This window comes from Balaenoptera ricei, chromosome 5 (assembly GCF_028023285.1).
Source record: "Balaenoptera ricei isolate mBalRic1 chromosome 5, mBalRic1.hap2, whole genome shotgun sequence".
Classification (NCBI taxonomy): domain Eukaryota; kingdom Metazoa; phylum Chordata; class Mammalia; order Artiodactyla; family Balaenopteridae; genus Balaenoptera; species Balaenoptera ricei.
The window spans coordinates 120,149,585-120,174,758 of record NC_082643.1 but is presented as its reverse complement, the minus strand read 5'-3'; the positions used below and the strand labels follow the sequence as shown (position 1 = coordinate 120,174,758).

The 25,174-nt window shown below is 35.1% G+C and overlaps 1 long non-coding RNA gene across 1 annotated transcript in view; it reads left to right on the top strand.

Moving 5' to 3' along the window:
* The first annotated feature begins 22,113 nt into the window (after positions 1–22,113).
* Positions 22,114–25,174, top strand: part of LOC132366637 (uncharacterized) — a 37,692-nt gene continuing 34,631 nt past the window's right edge. Inside the window, exons 1-2 of the long non-coding RNA XR_009503481.1 lie at positions 22,114–22,218; positions 25,017–25,122. This is a non-coding gene — a long non-coding RNA (uncharacterized LOC132366637). The remainder of the gene's footprint in view (positions 22,219–25,016; positions 25,123–25,174) is intronic.

Genomic DNA, 25,174 nt, shown 5'->3' with positions numbered 1-25,174 from the left:
TCAGAAAGATTAAGATTTGTAGATCCAGAAGCTAATAACTATCAGAAATGGGGTTTGAATTAGTTCTATCTGAATCTAGAGCTTGCCCCCATAAATCCTATAATTTTTCAGTATCTTTTTCTCCATACCCCTCTCAATATTTCTTTTGCAAGTATATAAGCAAGAAAATAAAGTATAGCAAAATGACAATTGTAGTTATCTCTGAACTGACTGGATCAATTAAAATGAATATTTGCTTCTTTATCCTTGAGCATTTAAAGCATTTACTACAAATATTTTTTTTGAAACAAAAATACTAGAGCCTCAGTGAGTAAGCTTAGTTTGATAGATTGTTGGGATTAATCTAAGGAAATAAATTATTGACCACAGTGCATAAGAGATTCACAGCTCTTTAAGTGACAGTTAAGAATGATCATCAAATAGCACATGGTTATTCACTCTAATAGTGAGAGAACATATTCCCAGCCTAAATATATTGGATTCCAGCTGCACAGCAATATAGTCAAATTATCATAAGAGAATTGGCCATTCTTGTATTAGAACAAATGCGTTATCAGAAGTGTGAAAAGAGGAAATGGGAAAAATTGGGGTTATTAACAAAATAAGTAGTAGAGTGGAAAGATTGAAGACCTAGCAAATATGTTGGGTATTATAAGAAGGCTACTGAAAGAAGAAAAATGTGTATCTTTTTTGAATCCTGATTTGAACAAACTAATTATTAAAAACAATTATTAAACAATTAGGGAAATTTGAAACTTGTTAGACATGTATTAAATGATATTAAGGAATTATTTTTATTTTCCTTATGTGTAATAATGTATTTTGGGGATACCTACGTACAGTGGAATGCTACAATGTCTGGGTTTTGCTTTAAAATAATTTAGTTGAGAGAAAGAAAATGGTGATGGCTCCTTATACATGTGGGGACAATACTATTCTTTCTCTGTTTTTAATGTGTTGATAATTCTAATAAAGTTAAGAAAAAAGGACAAAGATTGTAACTTAATTAGTAGTGAACTTGTGTGATGGAGAAGACTTTACACTAATGGAAAGAAATTAGATGAACTGAAAGTGTGTTCTGAATTCTTTAGGTGAATTTTCGCTCTTCTCCTAAGTAATAGCTCCTTAGTACTAGCACTGTTGTAAGATTATAGGAAGTGTAGAAGCATGTAAAGCACATAAGTCAATACCTGAATATAAAACAAATTCCAGACTTACTAGCTATTAGTTTTATTCCTATAAAAGTTGGGCTAAAATCAATACTACCTATAACCATACCTGTATAATAAAGATATCTTAGTGGTTGTTATTTTATCTATAAGTTTAGTTAGGTTGAAAGAACTTGAATTGAAATCCAGCTATTTCCTAGTAAGTCATAGGGAAAAGAATGAAAAATTAGCCACAGCACCAGTGGCCCTATATCTATGAATTATGCAAATTCAGGACCATGAAGAGAAACACATGACAAACATATAAAGAAACATAGACACAAAGTTTAAGTGGGTCTCCTAAATTTAAACCACTAATTATTATTAGGAATGAGAGTCCAAATTTCCTAAATCCAGGTTTCCCAAATTACAAGCCCATGCCTTTCTTATATATAATGTCTTTTGTTTCAAAAGAGCAGGTTGGAGGAGACAGAAACAAAATATAGTCAAACTACTTGCAGACATTTAATCATATATGTTGTTCATCTAGTTGAATCAGATCTGTGACTGCAGTTGTATTTTCTTGTTTACAACTGGTGTCTCCAGGCTGGCACAGGACTTGACCATAGCTAAGTGTGCAATAAATATTTGTTAAATAAATAAACATGCATCTGTATTTGTTTATCCTTTGTGTGGATAATTTGTTATTATTATTAATAAAACAAATCGTCTGTGTTTTTAATAGTTTAGTTTGCAAGATAAACATAGTAAGCACTAAGATCAATGACAATAGAAGTTATTGAAAAAAGTGGTAACATAATTTTCTAATAGTTTTCTAAACAAGTGAACTAGTCAAGTCCAAGGAGAGGATTCCAAAAGTACTAGTTTGAAATCAGAATTATATATAAAATTTAAACTATGTACATATTTGAGATAATTTTGCTGTTAATATTTTTAAATATTTTATTGATGTTACAGAAGATGAGGGGAATGGTTAAAATGATTATCTTTTAAAAAGTCAATACAATGATATTTGTGTATATTAATTCGAAAGGTGGGTGTCACAATTCTTTATAGTTACTGAAATTCTTACATAAATTTTCTGAGTTTTTAATTTTAAGAGTTGAATGTAATTAGTGTGTTTTTGCATAAGATTGAGAGATGATGCATGTGCAGGGTTATGAAATGGTGGTGTGGTGACTTAGATGAGAAATTATGGTTGCTAATAATATCCATGCATGATTTTTGAATAATTTTTAGATTTTACCACTGTCATTATTCCTCTTAACTCACATGAATAGTAAACTTTTCTTATACTGGTATATTTTTTATGTTTTTCCTCTGAGCCTGGCTTCTAACTGAGCTTCCTCTGAAGCACTATGTCAAAGTAATATGATTCTTGCTCCCATATACGTACAAAGACTTCTTAGAAAACAAGCTTTTCCAACTATAAGGCTTGACATGTGCTTATTGTGAGAAGTGGGAAAGTGACAGATGTGGAGGACATTTCTGAGGAGTCCAACTGGTCCACAGGCGAGTACAACCGTATCTGATTAGGCTGACAGCTCTGACTATCCATTTGTACTTGAGCCTGGAGGTCTCTAATTGCTTTTCAGATCACTTCGCAATTAATGGTGCCATTGTCCTTGGGCAACCCATTTGCAGATCAATATTTGCTGGCAGAATCAAAGCTTGGGAGGACATAATGAGAGTAACTGAAGTGACTCTATTAATAGATAAAGCCCTCAAGCAGTGACTGTGAGCCTAGAAAGTCAGGAGACAGTAATTCTTCCACAAACAACTACCACTTACATTTTTTTTCTCGAGGACTGTCAAGGAAACTTTAACTGTAATTAAAATAAGCTCCTTGAAAAGTTATGTGTTCTTCAACTATGATTATTAAATATATTTCTTTGCCTTGTTATAGTCTGATATTTGTTAAAACTATATTCTGAAAGATTATTGTCTTTAAAACCTTTCACTTATTCTTTCACCCCATCAAAGTGCTCAATGATATTCAAAAAATTCACCTAAGCTTATTAAAGCAACACTATTTGCCATTCCATTTAAAGTTATAAAAGTGAACCATTCAGAATCAGAATAATGCCCCTTCACTCCCATAACTTTGCTCATTCATTAAAAATGTGCTTCAGGCTAGATCTTGGTTTGAAATAATTGTCAAGTTCTAAATTAAGTAGAAACATTCAGTGTCCCTGGCCACTTTTAGGTTTTACCAAAGTAAAACATGATTAAAAAAAACTATCTGTGGTTGAGGAGCTTCAAGTGGGTATATTACCAGAAAAAACCCCCAAAACAATGGTTTTGTTTAAATATGCTGGCTTTATTTGAATCTGAATACCTAAGGAAGGAAAAAAAGTCCCATAAATACTAGTATCATTATGTCATAATAATATTTAAGATTATAATAATAATCGAGGAGAGGAATATTAAAAAGTTTTCTTCACATGGAATAATAGTCAATTTGTTTATGCCAGTTTTTTTTTTTTTATATGCCAGTTTTTAAAAGAAAATTTTTTCTTAAAATATTCCAGGGGGAAAAAAAAAAGCCCTGTCGTGACTTTATAAATGCAGACAATACATCTCTCATATATATGGAAATTAAAAGGTATTTCTAGCATATTAGTTAGTTGTCTCTTACAGGGTAAGTTGGCAACTTTACTCTTTAGACAGGAGTAGTTTGTGTTGACTGGTAGCCAAAAACTGTTAGTCCTAGATTTAATCAAATGCCTATACATGTGTCTAAATGGATTTATATATGGTTTCATCTATTCTCCAAAAATTTTTCTTTTGGAACAATTTATATGAGTGAATATTAACTAATTTTTACCTAGTCATGAAGCTTGTACACTACAAACACAATGATGAGCATTTAGTGCAAGGAAGCAAAACAATATTTTGAAGCAATCATCAGTCTGACTTGCTTAGAGGAACTCCTAAAGAATAAATGAAATATTTATCATATAACATCTGAATAATGATGAAAATGTAATATTTTTAAACACAAGATTAAGAAAGGAAAGATAAATTGGATTAAAAAGTATTGTGGGAGGAACAAAAAATGGACAGATTTGTACATTTTGCCTGTCGTGTATCATCGTACTTGCTGATTTCTTTATGAGAAAAAGCATGAGAAGATAGTAGGTTGACTATGTGAAGATGATGAAACACTTTCTTCCTCGACAGTTTCCTAGGAGTTGAGTTTCCTCCACCATGCAAGTTTTTATGTGTTCCTGATCATTTAAAAACGATTGATGAGACTGATACTTAGTAATCACTGGGGACTTGGGGTCCCTGGGTTTTTGGGCAAGTGGGAAATGTAAAACCTTGTGTATGTGATTGGACAAAATTCTTGTTCAATCTAAAAACCAGAATTCTGATAAAATATTTAAAGCAGTATTCGTCAAAATGTAGCAGAAAACATTAAGTTCTGAAATGATATGAGCTTGATTGTTTTGTGGTAGAGTCATAGCTGAATCACTTCCATGTGCTCAGTCTAGATACATCTAAGGATCACACAAAGGGCTCGCCGGTGAACAGTGTTCACCCTATTGTCTATGCATTGCATAATTTATTGCAAAGCTAGATTACGTTTGTTATTAGTAGAACTGTAGGCAACTATCAAGGCAGTTATCTCTTTTTTCTTTTTATGCAGCTTCTCTTTCACTTTTGATATTTATTTCTCAAACTAAGCTGTCCATTGGTAGTTTGAAATAGAAAAAGGAATGGGCTGTAGAGCCAGTTGGACCAAGTCTTGCAAATTTTCCAGTGCTATCATGCTATTTCTCTAAATACAGAGTATATGTTTATTTGCGTGCATGTCTATGCTATAAAATTGATTCATATGTATTTACTAGGCAATGATATGTTAGAATTTATTTTGAGTTTGTAATAGCGTTTATATGAAATGGAAAGTATTTTTTTAAACTGGTATTTAACTACTTTTAAACTTTGATGATTAACTGAATAGGGGAGTAGTATCCTAAAATTATGATAATACATATTCAGGTATTTAGTAGGAGCACATCAGGTATTTCAGATTTTTATCTGAAAATATTATGTTAGAGTATAACTCCTTTTCCTTTTTTACTGTTTATATAAGAGCTATTCTCAGCTTTCCCTTTTCTTTGTATTCTTCCTATGTAATCACCAGTGGCTTCACCACCTATTTGTTCATGGTGGTTTTTAAATTTATATCCCTATTTCCAACCTTCTTCTGAGCCTTACTCTGCACCCACCCCATCCCAAATTTCACATGGACATTTTCACTGAGTACGCCCTCTTACTCCATAATTGACATTAACAAAATGAATGTGTGGTCTTTCTTCTCCTGACTGATTTTGCCTTCTGATTACCCTAAATCTCTTACCGTGCTGTCTGCAACAACTTGCAGCATATTGATTACTAGATTTGATTTAGATGTTTTGCCTGACCATCCTATTGTGCCATTCTTCCCACTGATGCATGTGCCTTCCTTCCTAGAATATGTGTAAAAACTTGCATAAGAATATAATGTTTTACAGCTGATTTAATTAGCAAAGGATAACAAGAAGTTTGTTGTGCCTCCCTGTTATTTACTTCTACAATACTAAGTGTTTATTCTTTTGTAATATCAGTCACTAAAATTTATTTCCCTGGTATACTTCAAGTCCAAGAGCAGAGTCAGTGTCTGTAAGACTTGCCAATGGGCACAAAACACAGCACCTTGCAAGTTACAGGTGCTTAATAAATGCTTGGTGAATATCTAAACAACCTAAAAATGCTGTTTAGTAACATTTAAAACTTTCTCAATTTTTCTTGAAAATTCTTATCTCCCTATACCAGCAGGAATGGCTTAAGACTGTTTTAAAAATGCAACCAAAATACGGGGACTTCCCTAGTGGTCCAGTGGTTAAGACTCCGCACTCCCAATGCGGGGGGCCAGGATTTGATCCCTGGTCAGGGAACTAGATCCTGCATGCATGTCGGAACTAAGAGCCCGCATGCCGCAACTGAAAAAAGATCCCTCCTGCCACAACAAAGATCCCGCACGTGGCAAAGAAGATACTGCGTGCCGCAACTAAGACCCAGCGCAGCCAAATAAATAAATAAATATTAAAACAAAAATGCAACATACATTATATAGCTAAAAACTGAAGCTCTTCATCTTCTTCACTAATTGATATTTCCAATACTTTTGCCTTTAAATGTGCCAAAGATATTCATATAATATCTTCAATTTTACATTCTTATGAATATAGTTGTACAGTTAAAAATATTATTAACTAATTCCAGTCAGAATCATGTAATATCTTTCTGGTGTATTCTCCAAGTATTTTGAGTTTGGGCCTTGTCATTAGCTGCTGAGCAATGACTGAGCTTTGGATTCTGGAAGTGGGGTGAATGAACCTGGCTGGCATCAGGTCATCAAGGAGCAAATGCCTTCCTGCCATAATTTTCATGTTGGGCAAAGCTCTCAAATTCATGGTTCTTTTAGGACCTTACTTTCAACAAATACAACTTAATGTTTAGGAAAAGCTGAACTTCTGAGAAAAATGTGACAAGAAATGTATGGCAGTGCCACATGTTTAATTTAAGGCAATGTAGGTTAGCAGCTAATACAAAATCATGTGACAGTAACGAGATGGTCCAATTTTTCACTTGGATGATTCCTCTATAAAAGTCTAAATAGCAAACTCGCAGAATGTTCTGCTTCACACAAAAATTTTCTGACTTAAGAAAGATTTAAATAACAAAGAGTAAAACATAATAAAGCCTGGTATTTGTAAAAAAAAAAAAAAGTGACTGTAACTGATCAATTTTTAATCTTATCTGTTTGCTAACTAAAGACTCTGCATACATTTCCATGTAGATGCTTAGCAAAGAGCAATCTGACAAAATGCAGTAAAATGTGGTTCCGACTCACTAGAAGTCTAATCCTGTATGCCTGAGTGAGTTACAGGATAGTAGAGAGATGAATAGGAGCATCATGACAGTAGGAAAAACCAGAAACTTTCAGGTTTCTGAAGACAATTTATAGTTTGTAGCAAAATGACAAATGTGCTTTATAATAGTTTCTGTACTTTGGTGTCATGTGAAATACTTAAAATTCTTGGAGTTGTATGTGAATATTTTATTGAAATACTAACCTCATAGGAACTTTGAAAAAAGTATGTTTAGATTATTTTACTATCTGTCTTTTATTAAAACTCAATCACTTTTGTCATCAACTTAAGCATGTGTCTTGACGTTTAAAATTTTGTGTTGAGTTATGTAGCTGCAGAATAATAGTTGTAGAAGCATAAAGTATAAAGTGTGCGCCATGCAGACTACAAGGACATATAGGACCTTAATTAAATATCTCACTCTGGTTAACCTGAAATATTTAGAGAAAAAAATAATTGCCAATGTATATGAACTTCATTTTAAGTACAGTAGAAATGAAGGTTCTGTGTCTTTTATGCAAAATGAATTTTATGTGCTATTCTATTTATTTTAATCCTGACAATAATCTTGTAGGATATGAAGACAACAAGTCTCAGAAATATTAAAAAAAATTGCCTAGAGCCAAAGAAAGTAGTGATTAACAGCGCTAAGTTTTACATGTGCCTGCTGTTCTCTGTGTGTGTGTGTATCTATATACACAGTTATATATATATTAGTAAGAGTTGAGAGAAGAAAAAAATGTGGGATCTGGTAAGCAGATTAAACTTAATGAAAAAAGTGGGATTTAAGTCTCTCTTTCTAGGACTGGAATAATTTAGACAGGAGGAGGGAAAGAGATTGTGCTCTCCAGAGGTAATGGCACAAGCAACAAGACAGGCATGTAAGAGCTCTCTTCTAAACAATGACTCTTTAGACCCCTCTTACTCTGTTCCTATACTCAGTATCCTATTTCAGAGCCTCATAACTTCATATTTGAATGATTGTTGGAGGCTTCAAACTAAATCAGACTCTCCAGTAGTATCTCTCTTCTTTATCTAATATGGAAATCAGATTAATTTTTATAAAATGTGCATTCATTCATTCACTCACTGTACATTTAATAATGCCTACCTACTATGTGCCAGGAGCTATGCTGGGTGTCGGAGATACTTGCATATATACTATGATAAGTCAAAACATTGTGTCAAGGCTTCTCGAATGTCTTAGTCACCACTGAGGAAATAGTTTGATATATAGTTCTAGAGCTTAGATGAGAGATCTATGTTACCAATACAAATTTAATGGTCATGTTCAAATTGGTGATAATTGAAATTGTAGGTGATTGCTTGGGTGGTAGAAACAGAGAAAAAGTATATGAAACCTGAAGGAAGTCCAACATTTTTTGAGGGTGATGAAGTTGCTCAGGAGAGGGAGAGAGCTGGGGAAGAAAGAGAAAGTTGTATCCAGGAAGTCAAGGAGGACAAGAATAGTCAACAGAGGGAATGCTACTCAGATGCCTGTGGGATTTGTCTTCAGCAACCACACCAGGCAGCACAGTGTATTTTATTTTATTTTTTATTTATTTATTTATTTATTTATTTATTTATTTATTTATTTATTTATTTATTTAACATCTTTATTGGAGTATAATTGCTTTACAATTGTCTGTTAGTTCCTGTTTTATAACAAAGTGAATCAGTTATACATATACATATGTCCCCATATCTCTTCCTTCTTTCATCTCCCTCCCTCCCACCCTCCCTATCCCACCCCTCTAGGTGGTCACAAGGCACTGAGCTGATCTCCCTGTGCTACGTGGCTGCTTCCCACTAGCTATCTGTTTGACATTTGGTAGTGTATATATGTCCATGCCACTCTCTCACTTTGTCCCATCTTCCCCTTCCCCCTCCCCGTATCCTCAAGTCCATTCTCTAGTAGGTCTGTGTCTTTATTCCCGTCTTGCCCCTAGGTTCTTCATGACCATTTATTTATTTATTTATTTATTTATTTATTTATTTAGATTCCATACATATGTGTTAGCATACGGTATTTGTTTTTCTCTTTCTGACTTACTTCACTCTGTATGACATACTCTAGGTCCATAAAAATAACTCAATTTCATTTCTTTTTATGGCTGAATAATATTCCATTGTATATATATGCCACATCTTCTTTATCCATTCATCTGTTGATGGACACTTAGGTTGCTTACATGTCCTGGCTATTGTACATAGAGCTGCAATGAACATTTTGGTACATGACTCTTTTGAATTATGGTTTTCTCAGGGTATATGCCCAGTAGTGGGATTGCTGGGTCGTATGGTAGTTCTATTTTTAGGTTTTTGAGGAACCTCCAAACTGTTCTCCATAGTGGCTGTACCAATTTACATTCCCACCATCAGTGCAAGAGAGTTCCCTTTTCTCCACACCCTCTCCAGCATTAATTGTTTTTAGATTTTTTGATGATGGCCATTCTGACCGGTGTGAGATGATATCTCATTGTAGTTTTGACTTGCATTTCTCTAATGATTAATGATGTTGAGCATTCTTTCATGTGTTTGTTGGCAATCTGTATATCTTCTTTGGAGAAATGTCTATTTATGTCTTCTGCCCATTTTTGGATTGGGCTGTTTGTTTTTTTGGTACTGAGCTGCATGAGCTGCTTGTAAATCTTGGAGATTAATCCTTTGTCAGTTGCTTCATTTGCAAATATTTTCTCCCATTCTGAGGGTTGTCTTTTCATCTTATTTATGGTTTCCTTTGCTGTGCAAAAGCTTTTAAGTTTCATTAGGTCCCATTTGTTTATTTTTGTTTTTATTTCCATTTCTCTAGGAGGTGGGTCAAAAAGGATCTTGCTGTGATTTATGTCATAGAGTGTTCTGCCTCTGTTTCCCGCTAAGGGTTTGATAGTGTCTGGCCTTACATTTAGGTCTTTAATCCATTTTGAGTTTATTTTTGTGTATGGTGTTAGGGAGTGTTCTAATTTCATTCTTTTACATGTAGCTGTCCAGTTTTCCCAGCACCACTTCTTGAAGAGGCTGTCTTTTCTCCACTGTATATTCTTGCCTCCTTTATCAAAGATAAGGTGACCATATGTGCGTGGGTTTATCTTTGGGCTTTCTATCCTGTTCCATGGATCTATATTTCTGTTTTTGTGCCAGTACCATACTGTCTTGATTACTTTAGCTTTGTAGTATAGTCTGAAGTCAGGGAGCCTGATTCCTCCAGCTCCGTTTTTCTTTCTCAAGATTGCTTTGGCTATTCGGGGTCTTTTGTGTTTCCATACAAATTGTGAAATTTTTTGTTCCAGTTCTGTGAAGAATGCCATTGGTAGTTTGATAGGGATTGCATTGAATGTGTAGATTGCTTTGGGTAGTATAGTCATTTTCACAATGTTGATTCTTCCAATCCAAGAACATGGTATATCTCTCTATCTGTTTGTAACATCTTTAATTTCTTTCATCAGTGTCTTACAGTTTTCTGCATATAGGTCTTTTGTCTCCTTAGGTAGGTTTATTCCTTGATATTTTATTCTTTTTGTTGCAATGGTAAATGGGAGTGTTTTCTTAATTTCACTTTCAGATTTTCATCATTAGTGTATAAGAATGCAAGAGATTTCTGTGCATTAATTTTGTATCCTGCTACTTTACCAAATTCATTGATTACCTCTAGTAGTTTTCCGGTAGCATCTTTAGGATTCTCTATGTATAGTATCATGGCATCTACAAACAGTGACAACTTTACTTCTTCTTTTCCAATTTGGATTCCTTTTTTTCTTTTTCTTCTTTGATTGCTGTGGCTAACACTTCCAAAACTATGTTGAATAATAGTGGTGAGAGTGGGCAACCTTGTCTTGTTCCTGATCTTAGTGGAAATGGTTTCAGATTTTCACCATTGAGGACGATGTTGGCTGTGGGTTTGTCATATATGGCCTTTATTATGTTGAGGAAAGTTCCCTCTATGCCTACTTTCTGGAGGGTGTTTATCACAAATGGGTGTTGAATTTTGTCGAAAGCTTTCTCTGCATCTACTGAGATGATCATATGTTTTTTCCCCTTCAATTTGTTAATATGGTGTATCACATTGATTGATTTGCGTATATTGAAGAATCCTTGCATTCCTGGGATAAACCCCACTTGATCATGGTGTATGATCCTTTTAATGTGCTGTTGGATTCTGTTTGCTAGTATTTTGTTGAGGATTTTTGCATCCATGTTCATCAGTGATATTGTCCTGAGTTTTCTTTCTTTGTGACATCTTTGTCTGGTTTTGGTATCAGGGTGATGGTGGCCTCGTAGAATGAGTTTGGGAGTGTTCCTCCCTCTGCTATATTTTGGAAGAGCTTGAGAAGGATAGGTGTTAGCTCTTCTCCAAATATTTGATAGAATTCACCTGTGAAGCCATCTGGTCCTGGGCTTTTGTTTGTTGGAAGATTGTTAATCACAGTTTCAATTTCAGTGCTTGTGATTGGTCTGTTTATATTTTCTATTTCTTCCTGGTTCAGTCTTTAAAGGTTGTGCATTTCTAAGAATTTGTCAATTTCTTCCAGGTTGTCCATTTTATTGGCATATTGTTGCTTTTGGTAATCTCTCATGATCCTCTGTGTTTCTGCACTGACCGTTGTTACTTCTCCTTTTTCATTTCTAATTCTATTGATTTGCGTCTTCTCCCTGTTTTTGTTGATGAGTCTGGCTAATGGTTTATCAATTTTGTTTATCTTCTCAGAGAACCAGCTTTTAGTTTTATTGACATTTGCTATCATTTCCTTCATTTCTTTTTCATTTATTTCTTATCTGATCTTTATGATTTCTTTCCTTCTGCTAACTTTGGGGGTTTTTTGTTCTTCTTTCTCTAATTGCTTTAGGTGTGAGATTTGGTTTTTTATTTGAGATGTTTCTTGTTTCTTAAGGTAGGATTGTATTGCTATAAACTTCCCTCTTAGAACTGCTTTTGCTGCATCCCATAGGTTTTGGGTCATCGTGTTTTCATTGTCATTTGTTTCTAGGTATTTATTGATTTCCTCTTGGATTTCTTCAGTGATCTCTTGGTTATTAAGTAGTGTATTGTTTAGCCTCCATGTGTTTGTATTTTTTACAGATTTTTTCCTGTAGTTCATATCTAGTCTCATAGCGTTGTCGTCGGAAAAGATACTTGATATGGTTTCAATTTTTTAAAATTTACCAAGGATTGATTTGTGACCCAAGATATGATCTAGCCTGGAGAATGTTCCATGAGCAGTTGAGAAGAAAGAGTATTATGTTGTTTTTGGATGGAATGTCCTATAAATATCAATTAAGTCCATCTTGTTTAATGTATCATTTAAAGCTTGTGTTTCCTTTTTTATTTTCATTTTGGATGATCTGTCCATTGGTGAAAGTGGGGTGTTAATGTCCCCTACTATGATTGTGTTACTGTTGATTTCCCCTTTTATGGCTGTTAGTATTTGCCTTAAGCATTGAGGTGCTCCTATGTTGGGTGCATAAATATTTATAATTGTCATTTCTTCTTCTTGGATTGATTCCTTGATCATTATTTAGTGTCCTTCTTTGTCTCTTGTAATAGTCTTTGTCTTAAAGTGTATTTTGTCTGATATGAGAATTGCTGCTCCAGCTTTCTTTTGATTTCCATTTGAATGGAATACCTTTTTCTATCCCCTCACTTTCAGTCTGTATGTATCCGTAGGTCTGAAGTGGGTCTCTTGTAGACAGCATATAGACGGGTCTTGTTTTTGTGTCCATTCAGCCAGTCTATGCCTTTTGGTTGCAGCGTTTAATCCCTTACATTTAAGGTAATTATCAATATGTATGTTCCTATTACCATTTTCTTAATTGTTTTGGGTTTGTTATTGTAGGCTTTTTCTGTCTCTTGTTTTTCCTGCCTAGAGAAGTTCCTTTAGCACTTGTTGTAAAGCTGGTTTGGTGGTGCTGAATTCTCTTAGCTTTTGCTTGTCTGTAAAGCTTTTAATTTCTCTGTCAAATCCGATTGAGATCCTTGCTGGGTAGAGTAATCTTGGTTGTAGGTTTTTCTCCTTCATCACTTTAAATATGTCCTGCCACTCCCTTCTGGCTTGCAGAGTTTCTGCTGAAAGATCAGCTGTGAACCTTATGGGGATTCCCTTGTGTGTTATTTGTTTTTTTTTTCCTTGCTGTTTTTAATATTTTTTCTTAGTATTTAATTTTTGATAGTTTGATTAATATGTTTCTTGGTGTGTTTTTCTTTGGATTTATCCTGTATGGGACTCTCTGTGCTTCCTGGACTTGATTAACTATTTCCTTTCCCATATTAGGGAAGTTTTCAACTATAATCTCTTCAAATGTTTTCTCAGTCCGTTTCTTTTTCTCTTCTTCTGGGACCCCTATAATTCAAATGTTGGTGCATTTAATGTTGTCCCAGAGGTCTCTGAGACTGTCCTCAATTCTTTTCATTTTGTTTTCTTTATTCTGCTCTGCAGTAGTTATTTCCACTATTTTATCTTCCAGGTCACTTATCCGTTCTTCTGCCTCAGTTTTTCTGCTATTGATCCTTTCTCAAGAATTTTTAATTTCATTTATTGTGTTGTTCATCACTGTTTGTTTGCTCTTTAGTTCTTCTAGGTCCTTGTTAAACGTTTCTTTTATTTTCTCCATTCTATTTCCAAGATTTTGGATCATCTTTACTATCATTATTCTGAATTCTTTTTCAGGTAGACTTCCTATTTCTTCTTCATTTGTTAGGTCTGGTGGGTTTTTGCCTTGCTCCTTCATCTGCTGTAAGTTTCTCTGTCCTCTCATTTTGCTTAACTTGCTGTGTTTGGGGTCTCGTTTTCGCAGGCTGCTGGTTCGTAGTTCCCGTTGTTTTTGGTGTCTGCCCCCAGTGGCTAAGGTTGGTTCAGTGGGTTGTGTAGGCTTCCTGGTGGAGGGAACTAGTGCCTGAGCTCTGGTGGATGAGGCTGGATCTTGTCTTTCTGGTGGGCAGGTCCACATCTGGTGGTGTGTTTTGGGGTGTCTGTGGCCTTATTATGATTTTTGGCAGCCTCTGTGCTAATGGATGGGGTTGTGTTCCTGTCTTGCTAGTTGTTTGGTATAGGGTGTCCAGCACTGTAGCTTGCTGGTCATCGAGTGGAGTTGGGTCTTGGCACTGAGATTGAGATCTCTGGGAGATTTTCACCGTTTGATATTACATGGAACTGGGAGGTCTCTTGTGGACCAGTGTCCTGAACTTGGCTCTCCCACCTCAGTGGCACAGGCCTGACACTTGGCTGGAGCACCAAGAGCCTGTCCTCCATATGGCTCAGAACAAAAGGGAGAAAAAGAAAGAAAGAAAGAAAGAAGTAGATAAAGTAAAATAAAATAATCAAAATAAAAAATAAAAAATTTATTAAAAAATTTTTTTAAAGTAATAATAAACCCCCCCCAAAACAAATCCACCAATGATAACGAGTGCTAAAAACTATACTGAAAAAAAACAACAACAACAAAAACAAAAATACCAGACAGACAGAACCCTAAGACAAATGGTAAAAGCAAAGCTATACAGACAAAATCTCACACAGAAGCATACACAGACACAGTCACAAAAAGAGAAAAAGGGAAAAAAATATATATGTCATCGCACCCAAAGTCCACCTCCTCAATTTGGGATGATTCATTTTCTATTCAGGTATTCCACAGATGCAGGGTACATCAAGTTGACTGTGGAGCTTTAATCCGCTGCCTCTGAGGCTGCTGGGAGAGATTTCCCTTTCTCTTCTTTGTTCCCACAGCTCCGGGGCTCAGCTTTGGATTTGTCCCCGCCTCTGCGTGTAGGTCTCCTGAGGGCGTCTGTTCTTCACTCAGACAGGACGGGGTTAAAGGAGCAGCTGATTCAGGGGCTCTGTCTCACTCAGGCCGGGGGGGAGGGAGGGGTATGGATGCGGGGCAAGCCTGCGGCGTCAGAGGCCGGCGTGACGTTGCACCAGCCTGAGGCGCGCCTTGCGTTCTCCCAGCGAAGTTGTCCCTGGATCACGGGACCCTGGCAGTGGCGGGCTGCACAGGCTCCCGGGAGGGGCGGTGTGGAGAGTGACCTGTGCTTGCACACAGGATTCTTGGTGGCGGCAGCAGCAGCCTTAGCGTCTCATGCCCGTCTCTGGGGTCCGCGCTGATAGCCATGGCTCGCACCCATCTCTGGAGCTCCTTTAAGCGGCGCTTTTAATCCCCTCTCCTCGCACACCAGGAAACAAAGAGGCAAGAAAAAGTCTGTTGCCTATTTGGCAGCTCCCGACCTTTTCCCGGACTCCCTCCCGGCTAGCTGTGGTGCACTAACCCCTTCAGGCTGTGTTCACGCCGCCAACCCCAGTCCTCTCCCTGGGATCGACCGAAGCCCGAGCCTGAGCTCCCAGCCCCTGCCCGCTCCGGCGGCTGAGCAGACAAGCCTCTCAGGCTGGTGAGTGCTGCTCGGCGCCGAGCCTCTGTGCGTGAATCTCTCCGCTTTGCCCTCTGCACCCCTGTGGCTGCGCTCTCCTCCGTGGCTCCGAAGCTTCCCCCCTCTGCCACCCGCAGTTTCTGCCCGCGAAGGGGCTTCCTAGTGTGTGGAAACCTTTCCTCCTTCACGCTCCCTCCCTCTGGTGCAGGTCCTGTCCCTATTCTTTGTCTCTGTTTTTTCTTTTTTCTTTTGCCCTACCCAGGTACGTGGGGAGTTTCTTGCCTTTTGGGAGGTCTGAGGTCTTCTGCCAGCGTTCAGTGGGTGTTCTGTAGGAGTTTTTCCACGTGTAGCTGTATTTCTGATGTATTTGTGGGGAGAAAGGTGATCTCCATGTTTTTACTGTTCTGCCATCTTGAAGCTCAGAGTGCTAGGCATTTTTCTTAAACTCCGAAGACCCACAGTGCATTTAAATTGTGTTGGATGAGAGATCGGAGAGCTCAGGTTCAGGTTCTGGGTCTGCACCTTTCTAGCTGTGTAAATTACATCCAGGGTAGGCAAGGCAGGTCCTTGAGACCTTAGTTAAATGTGCATATCAGTTTCCCAGACTAGGAAACCCAGGCTGTGAATCAGATGTGATTAATGTTTCATGTATGATGCAAAACAATATTCTGTAGAAAAAACAGTACAATGATGTTGACTTTTCCTAGGCTTTGTCTCTTGTGCCTTTAAGGGTGGTTATGGAAGGATAAAATAATAGTTAGTTGGGGACTATCCATACAACCACAATAGGCTGGAGTTAGCTAATAACCTAGAGCCCTGACACCTACAAGCTGTACTTTTAGAGAATTTAAATTTGAGGAGAAAAATAATTTTTTTAACCTTTTTAGAGGCATGGTTTCAAAAGAGTTGTCTTGGAGTATTTCTAGGTGAATTTTAAACTCCTTGTTCTCGTTAATTTTCAGAAACAAATTAGTTGGACATTCTAAACTCCCTTGGAAGCTTTAATACAGATATATTTGCTTTACATTTAGTCATATTTCTATATGTAGTAAAATGGCATTTATAAGAAAAAAACTATGGAAATTTAAGATGTTTATTTCCTAACAAACTTGTTTTCCAAACAAAACTATCATGAAGTTTTTCACTATAGAAATTTTAATTTGCAGTGCACTGGCACGACCTGGCTTAATAGGACAAAAAATCTTAAGAAAAATTTTTCTATATTATTCTTTTTTAAGTTTTTAACATTTTAAAATACACTTTATTTTTTAGAGCAGTTTTACGCTCACAGCAAAATTGAGTAGAAGGTACAGATATCCCATTAAACCCCTTGCCCCCAAACATGCATAGCTTCTCCCATTATGGACATCCTCAACTACAGCTGTATATTTGCTAGAATTGATGAACCTCCATTGATTGACATATCGTTATCATCCAGAGTCCATAGTTTACAATAAGGTTCACTCTTGGTGTTATAAATTCTATGGCTTTGGACAAATGTATGATGGCATGTATTCACCATTATGGTATCATACAGAGTAGTTTCACTGCCCTAAAAATCTTCTGTGCTCTGCCTTTTCATCTATACTTTCCCTCTAACTCCTGGCAACCACTGATCTTTTTACTGTCTCCATAGTTTTGCCTTATCTAGAATGTTATATAATTGGATTTATACAGTATGTAGTCTTTTCAGATTGGCTTCTTTCACTTAGTAATATGCATTTAAGTTTCCCACATGTATTTTCCTTGCTTGAAAGCTCATTTCTTTTTAGTGCTGAATAATATCCCATTGTCTGTAGGTACCACTGTTTATTTTTCTATTCACCTACTGAAGGACATCTTGATTGCTTCCAAGTTTTGGCAATTATGAATGTAGCTGCTATAAACATCCATGTGCAGGTTTTTGTGTGGACGTAAGATTTCAGTCCCTTTGAGTAAATACTAAAGAGTGTGATTACTGGATCTTATGGTAAGAGTATGTTCGGTTTTGTAAGAAAGCTCTAAATTGCCTTCCAAAGAGTCTGTATGATTTTGTATTCCCACCAGCAATGAGTGAAGGGTCCTGTTGTTACATTTAGTGTTGTCAGTGTCCTGGATTTGGCTGTTCTAATATAGGCATTCCTTAGAGATATTACAGGTTTGGTTCCAGACCACTGCAGTAAAGCTAATATTGCAATAAAACGAGTCATAATCATTTTTTAAATTTCCAAATGTTTATGAAAGGTACGTTATATTATTCTGTAGTCTATTAACTGTACAATAGAATTATGTCTAAAAAACAACGTATGTACCATAATTTTTAAATCCTTATTGCTTAAAAAATGCTAAACCATCATCTGAGCCTTCAGTGAGTTGTACTTTTTTGCAATAGTAACATCAAAGATCACTGATCACAGATCACCATAACAAATATAATAATGAAAAATGTTGAAAAATTGTGAGAATCACCAAAATGTGACATAGAGAGATGAAGTGATCAAATATTGTTAGAAAAGTGGCACCAAGGGACTTGCTCAATGCAGGGTTGTCACAAACATTCAATTTGTAAAAAATGCATTATCTGCACAATAAAGCAAAGCACAATAAGATGAGGTAGCCTGTGGTTGTGTAATGGTATCTCATTATTATTTTAATTAGCAGTTCCCTGATGACATACAATGTGGAGCATCTTTTCATATGCTGATTTGTCAAGTGTATATTTTCCTTGGTGTCTTTAAAGGCCTTTGGCCCATTTTTTAATTAGGCTTTTAGTTTCCTTATCTTCGAGTTTTAAGAGATTTTGTATATTTTGGATAACAGTTCTTTATCAGATATGTCTTTTGCAAATATTTTCTCCCAATCTAGGACTTGTCTTCTCATGCTCTTGACAGTGATTTTTGCAGAGCAGAAATGTTTAATTTTAATGAAGTCCCACTTATCAATTCTTTCTTTCATGGATGGTACCCTTGGTGTTTTATGTCATCACCAAACACAAAGTCATCTAGATTTTCTCCTATGTTATCTTCTAGGAGTTTTATAGTTTAGTGTTTTACATTTAGGTCTGTAATCAATTTTGAGTTAATTTTTGTGAAAGGTATGAATTGTCTGTATCTAGATTCATTTTTTTGCATGTGGATGTCTGGCATAAGGAAATGGTTCCAGCACCATTTGTTGAAAAGACTGTTTGCTCCATTGTATTGCCTTTTCTCCTTTATCAAAGATGAGTTGATTGTATTTATATGGATCTATTTCTAGGCTGTCTATTCTGATCCATTGATCTATTTGACTGTTGTTTCACCAGTACCGCACTGTCTTGATTACTGTAACTTTAGATTAAGTCTTGAAGTCAAGTAACATCAGTCCTCCAACTTTGTTCTTCTCTTTCAGTATTGTATTGGCTATTCTGGGTTTTTGCCTCTCTGTATCAACTTTAGAATCAGTTTCTCCATATCCATAAAATAACTTGCTGGGATTTTGATTGGGATTATATTGAATATATAGGTCAAATTGGGAAAAACTGATATCTTGACAATATTGATTCTTCCTATCCATGGACATAGAATAGCTCTCCATTTATTTAGTTCTTCTTTAATTTCATTCATCACATTTTATAGTGTTCCTCATAAATATTTTGCATATATTTTGTTAGTTTACCTAAATATTTCACTTTTGGGTGCTAATTTAAATGATATTGTGTTTTTAAATTTCAAATTCCATTTGTTTATTGCTGGTATATGGGAAAGTTATTATATATTTAACCTTTGATCTTGCAAACTTTCTATAATTGCTTTTTAGTTCCAGGACATTTTGTCAATTATTTAGGATTTTCTACATAGAAGATCATGTCACCTGTGAGCAAAGACAGTTTTATATCTCTGTATATTTCTCATTTCCTTTTCTTATCTTGTTGTATTAGCTAGGGCTTCCAGTACAATGTTGAAAAGGAGTGGCAAGAGGGTATATCCCTGCCTTGTTTCTGATCTTAGTAGGAAAGCTTCTAGTTTCTCACTATTAAGTATGATGTTAGCTGTAAGATTTTTGCAGATTTTTTTTTACCAAGTTGAGGAAGTCTCCTATTCCCAGTTTACCAAGAGTTTTTATTATGAATAAGTGTTGTATTTTGTCTAATGCTTTTTTTCTGCATCTACTGATATGATTGGGTATTTTTTCTTTGTTAGTGTATTTATGGGATAGATTATATTAATTGAATTTTGAATGTCGAACCAGTCTTGCATACCTAGGATAAGTCCCAATTTGTTGTTGTGTTTAAGTCTTTTTATAGCCATGTTATTCTTGATTTATTTAAAATGAAATAAGAAAACCGTCTCAAGTGACAAAAGTTTTCAAGATAATGTTGGACAAATTAAGCCACAAATTTAAGGTTACAATGCAGAGGTATATATAAATCTATGAAGATCTAAAATTGAATAAATAAATAGAGAAGAGTGATATCTTATGTGAACTATATATATTTTAAAGTTGATGTTGGAATGGAAGAGTCTCAAAGGGAAAGAAAAGAGTTTTTATACAGCAAAATAGAAGTAACTAGAGTACTACATTACTACTATATCCATTCTTTGCATTTACACCTGAGGAGCTAAAAAAGATCCATGTACTATAGTATTTTCTTTAATTTCACAGATGCTTATTATAAAATATTGTTTTGGAAAAACATATTTAAATCTTTTTAATGCGAAAAAATTTGTTTTATTTTTAACTTTCTCGAATTCTATGACACTGCTATGATATTTATGCTTTTTATTATGTATTAATTTTTTCTTAATAATTATATTAAAAATAAAATATATTCTTAGTTCTTTGATACCAATTGTTTTCATCATTTGGTCTTGGCAAGAATTTTGATTTTACTTTCCTGATTTGTCATAATACAGATAAATGTGACCCACTGTAATGCTTAAGAATAGGCTTAACTTATACAAAAAGAGAATAAGAGAAATAAAATAAGATAGTAAATACTTACTTACATTTAAAAAAATTGATAGTATACTAAATACTTAAGATAGACTTTGTAGCAATTGTGTATCCATTTTTATATAAAGGAAGAAGAAATAATGTAGTACTAGTCAGAATCCTTTTGATCATGTATCTATTTTTGTATAAAGGAAGGATAGAAGTAATAGAGTAATAGTCAGAATTCTTTTGGTTGTGTATATATTATTTTATAAAGAAAGGATTGCAGAAATAGTAGTGTAATGGTAAGAATTATTTTGTTTGCAGATAATTTAAAAAATGAGCAATTCAAACCAGCTAATTAAAAGCCCAAGGTTTTGGCAGGCAGCTGGGGAATAAAGATGCTGATCTGATAAAAGGGATCTGGATGAACACCAACAGTATTTGTTACATGCGAATATATAAAACATTATAAGAGCACTACATTCTGCTTTGTGCAGTAGTCTGTATCACGCTGGACCTCAATTCATGCCTCCTCCCTGTACCCACATCCTTTGGTAGTCCCCTCCCACACTGACAGCTCGTGGCCATGTGACTTGCTAAATGGCACAATAGCATAGGTGACATAAAAAGTAGTTTGAAAACTTCTTAACACTTTGGGAATTGTCCACTCTTGTTCCTGGAAATACTTCTGTCATCATGTAAAGTGGCCTCAGCTAGTCTACTGGAGGATGACAGGCCAGGTAGAGAGAGTCACCAGCCATTCCAGTTGAGGCCCCAGACATGTGAGTGATGTGATCCTAGATGTCCAGGCTCAGCTTAGCTGGTTCTGACCGAAAGAATTACTCAACCAACCATAAGCACTATGAGAAATAATAAGTGTTGTATTTGTGTAATATACAATATGTTTTGGGGTGGGTGGTTATCAGTTAGCAAACACTAACTGATGCACCATGTCACACTATACTTATTTCTTTCCTTGAGGAAATTGAAAGAGTATTATACTGATGTTAGCTTACAGCTTTAAAGACCAAAAAATGGAAAAGCTTGAATCTAACGTTGACATTTAATTCTTGCATCCTAAATAGTTTAATCAGAATAATCAGTGACTCATAATTATAATTGATGTATAAGTCAGCACACTTTGATATTCAAGAAATGAGGTAATATACATATTATTAAATATGATAATGCTAGTAATTTTCCCAATTTATGTTTAAGGATATGTCACCAGCAATGGTAGTCAACTTCATTTGAAATTCAAAACATTGAAGTCAATTTTTAAACATTTTAATTGTGTTGAAGCTAGAGAGTTGAAGAACAGTTAATTAAGGTTTGACTGTATACACACGTAATGGATATATTTTGTAATAATGCAGTTTTAGTGCTTAGCTTACTATTAACCTAGTGAGACTGAAATTTTAAGTGTTGGTTTAGTTATTTCGAACCTACAGCTTTGAAAACACATGAAGATCATTTTAACATAAAATATATAATTTAAAAATTAGACAAATCTCCCCCATACTGCACTTTTTTCTCTCACCTCTTTCCTCATTATTGTTATTTGTATAATTGTCAAACCTTTGGCAAATTGAGTAGCTCATATATGTGAGTCAGCATATGTGTGTGTTTATACATGTACAATAATAACGGACATTTAATTTTCTAAAACATTCTCAGCAAAAACATTGTCAGATGTATTGCCATAATGAGATTCAAATTTCCCTATCTTTATTTTATTTCTATTTTATTTTTATCTTACAGATGTAGAAATGGAGGCCCAAAGGTATTAACTAACTTGCTGGGTCATATAATTATTTAGTGGGAACCTAGATCTCTACTCCAGGTCTTCTGGCTGTTAAAGTCACTCTATTCCCAGGTAAGTTATGCTCACATGTTTATTTTCTCTCCCTTGTTCTCTCATATATCATAGAATATGGGTATTGATTTATCTTTTACATTTTTATAAATATTAATATATACATCTTAATATCAAACACATAAAAGTACCCATTTAGAACCAGACAATTTATATGCCATTTAAAAACGAAATATGTTTGTTCCCAGGTGTAAGGTACTCTAGTTAAACTATTAAGATTCTGTAAGAATACAGCCACATGAAATATTTGCATATCTGCCTGTATGTAGTAACATAATATATTTTAACACTCAACTCACATAATTTTCTAGGGAATTTCTATTCCCTAGGGAGATTATAAGGTGTAGAGAATGACCAAAAATGTCATATCTAGGCATCATTTTCAGTACATTTTTAAGGATAGGAAGAGTAAATTAAAAGTAGAAGTGTAAAAAGTAGAGTATGTTGGGGGCCTTAGGAAAGAAGTGATTGCAATTGTAAACAAAAATGAAACTCCTATCTGGGAGAAAAGTAATTTAGCTTCATGAACGGCTCTACCTCAGAGGGTTAGGCATATGAGCAATTAAAATTAAACAAGTTGATTTTAATATGCCTTCGTAACTATGATTGATCTTACAGAGCTGTTGTTGACTATACATCAAGAAACAATTTAGGATCCAGTTTAAAACAAAGTTTATAATCCTTGTTTAATGGATTTTGGTACCTCAGGCATTGCAGTGCTGTAAAAATGATTAAAATGTGCCCTGTCTCTGTGTAATCAATAAAACCTCTCTCTGAAATTAGTTAGGTTCCAAAGACTCCTCAGCAGGCTTGGCAGTGCCACGTCTGTAGAATTCCAAATAAGCCATCTATCATTATTTCCATACACAAGGTTCATTAGACACCTCCTTCTTTATCTTATTAGCACCAAAGTCAGCTAAACAATCAAACCAAAAGGTCACCTTTAACAATATCTAGTTAAACCAAAACATACCTCAAGACGTTATTAATACAATACATCAAAATGCAGAGATAACACTGTCTAGATGGCCAATGAAAGGTTATCATTAAAAAATGAAAATATCCATATTTGTAAATTTAAGAAAAAAAATTTAAGTGGCATCTTAAACAGATGGATTTATTCTGTTATTGAGATTGGCGGACACAAAAAGTTCTTGTTAGCTGCATTATTTTAAAACAATATTCCTTTGTATATTATGAAATTGAAGTTTTAGTTTTTATGAAATGATGGACAAAATCAATACCTTTGGAGTTATTTTAAATTCTTCTTAAGATTATGAATCACACAGAGGTACATGTTTTCTGAATTTTTTTTTTTAAATCACATTTTTGTCACTAACATTTTATGAGAGAGCTCTTTATTTTAAAGGAGTTGATGCATTCAAGGGCATTTTATGATTCTATAGCTAAAGAAATTTAAAGTTTAACTTTAATGTATATTAAAGTTCTATTCACCTGGTAGTGTATTTTCTTCCTGTAAGTGAAACTAATGAGAAATGTATACAAGCTCTGAACATGTGCTAAACTTATCATCCAGCTTATTACATGAATAAAGTGATAAATTAACTTAATACCTCTGTATATGGTCATTATTTATAATTTACTCAACCCTCTTTTATTTTACTCTAATTTTATATACTCAGATAAACATAGTGGTCAATAGTAATTAATTCCTACATCCATAATTAGAATGTATGTGGGTATGTTGCATGCTTACCTCAATCTGATGTCCTTTAATTCTCTTTTCTGATTGCAAAATAAATTAATAAATATTTATATTTCTCTTGGATCAATTTGGGGCCTATAATAAAATATTTTGATAATTATTAGAATGAAAAAAATATCTCTTGTTGAATATTTGTAATAACTCCTCTGAATTCTTTGTCATAGCTATGTATATGATGAATTTGAAATATTTATTGGTGGCATCATGTGCCAGACACTGTTCTGTGAACTTTATGGCTCTTCTAATCCCTCCTAAGTCAGCAATGTAGTTTTACTGCCATCTTTATGTTTATTTCCACTTGGTACTTTCCGATCAAAATGTTTCCTCCTGCCCTTCCCAAATGCCCCATTCCCACTGCCACTGGGATATATCACTTAATTAAGAAATGTAAATTATGATAATATTAAAAAAGGGTTTGTTTTTCATTCACACTTAGGGCAATATATTGGAAGATATAGGAAGAGAAATGTGACTTTCTATGCTTTTTTTTTTTTTTAATTTATTTTTTCTTGGCTGCGTTGGGTCTTCGCTGCTGCACGCGGGCTTTCTCTAGCCGCGGCGAGCAGGGGCCACTCCTCGCTGCAATGCGTGGGCTTCTCATTGTGGTGTCCTCTTCCGCTGCAGAGCACAGGCTCCAGGTGCACGGGCTTCACTAGTTGTGGCACGGAGGCTCAGTAGTTGTGGCTCACGGGCTCTAGAGCGCAGGCTCAGTAGCTGTGGCACACGGGCCCAGCTGCTTCCCGGCATGTGGGACCCTCCCAGACCAGGGATCGAATCCGCGTCCCCTGCATTGGCAGGCGGACTCTCAACCATCACGCCACTAGGGAAGTCCCTTCTATGCTATTTTAAAGGAGGTTTTAAAAGAACAGATATTGATTCACAAAATAATGAAAAGTTTAGGAGGAGAAGAGGCTTAGCTTTCTTAAAATTGATCTAGAACATTTTGGAGAATCATAGCAGAAAAAGCATGATAGACATCAATAAGCCCGATATTCGTATTAATCTAAATCAGTTGAAAATATAAATAGATGACATAGGTCTTTCAGTTTTTGTTGTTGTTTTTTCTTTTTAGGACTTATGACTTGCTTTAAAGAACAGACCATTATATGTTGAGATTATAATATTATGGCACTGGGTGTAATAAATCAAATTACTGGAAGATACTGAAACATTTCTAGGTAAGTACCTTAGGTGTTCAAGTATGTAAAATTAAAGATGTGAAAGAATATT